Raw genomic sequence first — 6,072 nt, 5'->3', positions numbered from 1 at the left:
AGTAATCCTAATTGGGCTAACTTGAGTTGGACTCAAGTTGATTCATGTATTCAATGAGTCTAATTTAGATTATGACTCATTAGATCAACTTAATTTAATGAATTAGATTCATTATATTAAGTTGGCTTGAATCAAATGGTTAGATTAGATCAACCATGGAAGAGATTTGGTCAAGTTTGACTTGACTTGAGAGGAAGATAAAAGTCAAGTTTGACTTGACTTTATGCCACCTCATTGGTGAGTTGGCATTGATGTGGACTAATGATGTTACTCCACATCATCATGGGGTGCCACCTCATGGAAGTTACAAAGCCATTCTCTTTAATGGCTTCATATTAATTGCACTTAATGCAAAAATTTGGGGGTTACACTTGGGAAGTGGCCGGCCACTTTTGAATGGGAAGTGAATTCATTTTTCTCATTCAAGTGCATTCACATCTTCTTCCTTTTGGAGCTCTTTCTTCTCCCTCTCCTCCTCTCTTGGCCGAACAAGAAAAGGTGCTAGCACACCTTTGTTTAGTTTTCTCCATCAAGGATTGTTCGTGTGGATACTTCTAGAGGACCATACGCTTGACGGTCTAGAGATCCGGCACCTTGGACGAGTGGGATTCGCCAAGGGCACGCTTCAAAGGTATAACATTTTCTTCATGTAGATCTAGAAGTAGATCTAAGTAGAAACTCGTACATGTAAATTTTTGAAATCTATCCTTCGCACGAGATCCAGTGGCATGGGTGATTCGGGGTTTCCGCGACGCGAAAATGCGGTTTTCGCGGCCCGAAAAATCCAACAGTGGTATTAGAGCCACGTGTGAAGGCGTGTACGAGTTTGTTTTTGATTTTATGAAAAAAAATAGCTTCTGTGATTTTCTGTAAATTTAGGTTTTTTATAGTTTTTATGGGTAATTTTCTCGTAGAAGCGAAGCACAAGTGTTTCGGCACTTGTAGATGTAGCTTCATAATGGGAAGATTTTCCTAAGCGGCTTGGTTTCGCCCAAATCTTTTGGGACGGTGGGCTAAAGTACAGTAGATCGCAAAGGAACCCTCGCGATGGTTAGATCGCTGGTGGGCGCCTCCGGCCCCGCAAGGGATTCGTGTCGCTCAGCAAAATGCGCAACTAACGGAACCGTCGGGAAATTGTACCCGCAAAAATTGTAAAATTATAAAAAAAATTACAAAAAATTATAGAAATATATAATTTTAAATTATATATTAATTTTGTGATAGTCATGGCCCAAACGACCCAAATTGGATTTGGAAATGTGTTGTAATTCATAATACGGCCTGCGTGCCGTTATGTGATGTGCGTGCTGTATTTATTCTTTTTATTTATTTTATTTTCACGACCTGCGCTGTCATGCCCCAGGTAGTCCCTGTCCGAAGAAATTTCGGCAACATCTCCCCTGTACGGGTGACAATATGAATCCAGAATACATATATCTATACCTCGGCCACACACGGCCGGAACAATACAATACAAATAAGAAACAAACCACGTAGTTTATATCAACATTCCACACAATTCAATATAAAATCAATCCACGCAGTTTAATAAGGAAAGACGATATAGAATCTCGAAGATATATGTAAACATCCTACTCCACTACAACGAAGAAAACCAATCCACGAAGTAATGAAAATACAACCGCAGCGGAAAACAAAAGTAGCAAACCCGAATGTTCAATGTAAAGTCCACAATACAAACCCACATCACAAGTATACGTATAAAAGCGAATACAGAAAACGATATCTAGAAATCCTCGCGACCAAGGGGCTAGCGACTGGAATCTCTCCTGACGGCCTCAACCTGAAAAATAGTAACAACGGGGTGAGTTCAAGAACTCAGCAGGTAAACCAATAGACATGTACATCAATATATATCCACCAGTAAAAACCTAAGGTACAGTCTCCTAAACCATAGGATCAATAGTATAGTTCTCTAACCATACAACCTGACTACGATCCTAGGTTTAGACAACCTACGATATCGATCCTAATAGTATAAATGAGATAGTATATGCGAAATAAAGCTGTAATAACCAAAGAATAGCATAAAGATAGTCTATAGCAAGAAAAAATAAAACTGATAATCGAAATAAATCAGACTCACTCGCGAGGCTTTCAGGATTGTTCGTGAACATACTATAAAAATAGTCGAAGCAAAGCATATAACTCGTATGCGATGTCAATCATATCCGATCACCAAATGCATCAATCATAAATAATGCAATCACGTATGATGATGCAAGATGACAGCGTCACCCATCACACGCACTACAATGGTGAGACCGAGGGGGGGAAGTCGGACAAACTGCACTCGCGCTCCACTACCCACGATGGGTGACCGAGGTGGACGGGATGCATGTCGAGTACACCATCCTCCCGCCTCAAACTTAGTGAGGGCGTGAACGCCTCATCTCCCGACGTGATGACGGGAGGGACCCGGTGTGCTACCATGCTCTGCCACGCTACCCACGAGGCGTCCCTGCGAGCACTGCAGGCATCTACCCCTACACACCGAGTCCGTGTGCCACTACCCATGCAGATGAACACGTTGTGTGCGGGTCCAGTATGGCCGTCGACGAGCTCAACAATAATGGAGTCGTCAATCGCCCAGCATGCAATCATGCAATATGGTGCATGCGGCTACAGTATGTCATACCTGAACATAGCCTCCTCCATATATGTGTGTGCCCAAAAGGTAAACGCATATATATAACCATGATATAAACAGCATAAATCCAAAGACATCACATATAACAATGATGTAAGTATCATGAGCATGTATCACACATGTAAAGCAACTAATCCAGTAGAGTAGAGCACTATAGATATGCATATCTATGAACATATGTACACATGACAAGAGATAAAATATCCAATCCTGAAGTAAAGCAACTAGCAGATGAAGCATGTGATAGGTATCAACTAGCTAAGACCAGGGAAGAAATAATCTACTATCTACCACTAGTAAATATATATAAGCTACACATATCATAAGACATTATCAAAAGATAAGTCAAAGGGTACCCGCCTCCAATAGAAGGTACAATCACGCCAAATCCAACGTCGAGACGCCTGTCTCGAATCAAAGTCCTGTATCAACAATGTATACATTTTATTTAGCTAAATCTAAATGAATAGCTAAATAAAATCCCTAAACTAAATTAGGGCAGAACTCACAACCTACCTAAATAAATCTAACGGTCAATTAGGGTTAATTATCTTAACCCTAACCATTCCATTAGATTAATTCTAAACTAAATAAATCTACACACCATCAACAGCTAATTACAACATGTATCCACTAATCAAACACACTTAACCTGATTCATCTAGAATATGTATCAATTATTCTTGAACATACCTCAATTGAGCTGTTGGAAAACAAAGTGCCCTACTGGACCAGACAAGATCCTTAATTAACAACCACTGTTGATTGTTGAAACCAGAGGAGCTACTGGTTGAGGTGCTGCCGAAACCCAGAAGCCACAGAACCCAATTCTAGATCCACAGGACGCTCAACCTCACTGGAAATCAATAGGATTACAACAAGAGATCAATCAAGGAGATCACTGATCCAGCAACAACTCTTCTAGGCATTGCCCGACAACTCAAACACCCTTCACTGATAGAATTATTTAGATCAAATAGTAGATCAAACAATGAAAATCACAAATCATCAGCACCTAATCCTACCTCAACAGGGACCTTAGTCAGCGGCAAGGAAGAAGAGCAAGAACAGACAACAAAGAATCGATCCTTGCCTCCAAGATCGCAGCCAGGGTATAGTCAGTATCTCCAGCCCTAGATGGCGACAATCGAGTACAATCGGCATCCACGGAACCGAGAAGAAGAAGGGAAGAAGGATTAGGAGATCACTAATCAAACAATAACCTAATTCCAACAAGGTTTACCTCCAAGATCAGTGACAACCCTAATTTCCCTCCGACGAAACCGATTAGGGCGGAGATGGCCGACCGCCGCTGCCGCTTGCCGAGGCTGAAGAAGATCTGGACTCCGCCGGTCCGGTCGGGCTCCAGCAAGCTCCGGCGACTGAGGATGATCACCGAAGGAGAAGCTCTGCTCCCTTCGCCTCTGATTCGCCCGAGAGAGAGAGAACAGAGGAAGAAGAGAGGGAACGAAGAGTGCGGCTTCGAGCAGGGGAGATCGGGGAGTTAGGGATCGGCGATTTTGGGAAAATGAATAAAAGAAAAGGATTTTATATAATAAACATTTCCTCACTTAAACGGGTATCCCAAACAGGCTTTATCCGTGCCCCAATTTAATCCCCTCAAAACCCATCGTACGAGCTCCGAAAAATTCCCAGAAAATTTCTAAAAATTCCGAAAAAATCCTATAAGGCTATTTTCCAAATAATCCTATTAATTAAAATTTCCGAGATCTCACATGCGCGTCGTGCCTTTCTCTTATATTCTGGTTGTAAATTAGATTTAGACTCGAATGTAACTCGAGTTTCAAAATTGTAATGTAATTTTGAAGCGGTGGAAGGTCCACACGAGACGGAGTTACGAGGAGGGCGCGAGCAACACAAGGTGGTCAAAGGAAGAAGCTTGAGAAGATGTTGGCCTTAGGTTGACCATCCGATCTTCTCATTGGCTTGAGAAGATCGTAGTAGGGCCATGACACAATCACAAAATAATTTAATTAATTGCTTATATGTATGTGATGCATGTTTAATTAAGTAGTTAATTAGTGCCTAGCGATTAGATTAGATCTAAATCGTGCACATGATGCACCCCACGATTAGATTAGATCTAAATCAAGTATTTGATACGCATCATCCTTTAGATTAGATCTAAATCACGTCAACACGTAATGCCTATCATGCCGTGATACCTACCACTACCTCGATCGCATGTTGTTGTTGAATCTGCCAAAGCAGAGCAACACATACTATCTTGGTAGGGTATGGAGGGACAATTTTGGTCCCGCCTATCAACGCATGGGTGAGTACAACTCAATTAGATTGAGTAACTAGTTAACTCAATTGGATCGAGTTTAACTATAGGCATTATCCAATGGTTGGTAGATAGGTCAAAATCACGTTTATATTAACTCTTGGGCGTATTAGCCAAAGCTAACTCGAGTTTTAATATAAATGCGGATTTTGATCCTATAAACAAGAGTTGCATAGAGATGTAATTGGTAATCGTTACCTACCGATTATACTAAGTCTTGGGCGTATTAGCCAAAGCTAACTCAAGGGTTAGTATGATGTGGATCTTATCCCACATGAATTATAGAATTCAGTGGGAGCATCATTTAGTTAAAGGCCTAATTAAAAGATTAAGAATATGATATTTATTTCTGCTTTTATTTATGTTGTAGATTACCATGACGTCGAACACGAACACCTTCTCCCTGCGATCTGTCCTCGAGAAGGACAAGCTCAACGGAGCAAACATCCTAGACTGGTACAGGAACCTGAGAATAGTTCTCACCCAAGAACGTAAACTGTACGTTTTGGAGCAGCCCATTCCGGAGGCTCCTCCTGCCACTGCCCCGCGAGCTGACCGAGATGCTTTCAAGAAGCATCAAGATGACGCATTAGATGTGTCTTGTCTAATGCTCGCGACCATGAACTCTGAGCTTCAGAAGCAACACGAGTTAATGGGCGCTTACGATATGGTTGAACATCTTCGTCAATTGTATCAAGGACAAGCGAGGCATGAGAGATTTGAGATCTCAAAGGCACTGTTTCAGTGCAAGATGTCAGACGGGGCCCCAGTGGGCCCATATGTACTCAAAATGATTGGGTACATAGAGAACCTACAAAGGTTGGGGTTCCCTCTTGGCCAAGAGCTGGCTACTGTGTAACGCCCCGCCCCTCCTGCTAAGGTGGCGGGGGTTACTTTACACATACATACCTACTTACTACAGCGGAAGTCTTATTTATAGAAATTATAGGATTTAAATACTTTTCTTTTCTTTAAAATCAACATGACTAATCAACTGGACATATAGATCCACATAGCATACTTAACATGATTTTTAAGTCATAATACCCAAACACAAAATTATATGTCATAGAGTCATAATGCAGTAACATAA

The 6,072-nt window shown here is 41.4% G+C and overlaps 1 long non-coding RNA gene across 2 annotated transcripts; it reads right to left on the bottom strand.

Moving 5' to 3' along the window:
• Positions 1-1,747: 1,747 nt before the first annotated feature.
• LOC121968254 lies at positions 1,748-4,180 on the bottom strand. 2 transcript variants are annotated; one of them, XR_006108027.1, is made up of 4 exons: positions 3,915-4,180; positions 3,697-3,804; positions 3,365-3,625; positions 1,748-1,804 (listed from the first exon to the last, which is right to left on the bottom strand). It is a non-coding gene; the product is annotated as an uncharacterized LOC121968254 (long non-coding RNA). The 2 variants fall into 2 exon arrangements; XR_006108026.1 differs by lacking the exon at positions 1,748-1,804 and adding an exon at positions 3,033-3,093.
• Positions 4,181-6,072: the final 1,892 nt, after the last annotated feature.

This window comes from Zingiber officinale, chromosome 3B, assembly GCF_018446385.1.
Source record: "Zingiber officinale cultivar Zhangliang chromosome 3B, Zo_v1.1, whole genome shotgun sequence".
Lineage (NCBI taxonomy): Eukaryota > Viridiplantae > Streptophyta > Magnoliopsida > Zingiberales > Zingiberaceae > Zingiber > Zingiber officinale.
Note: the sequence above shows the minus strand (reverse complement) of the source record. Positions and strands in the feature narration are given on the sequence as shown.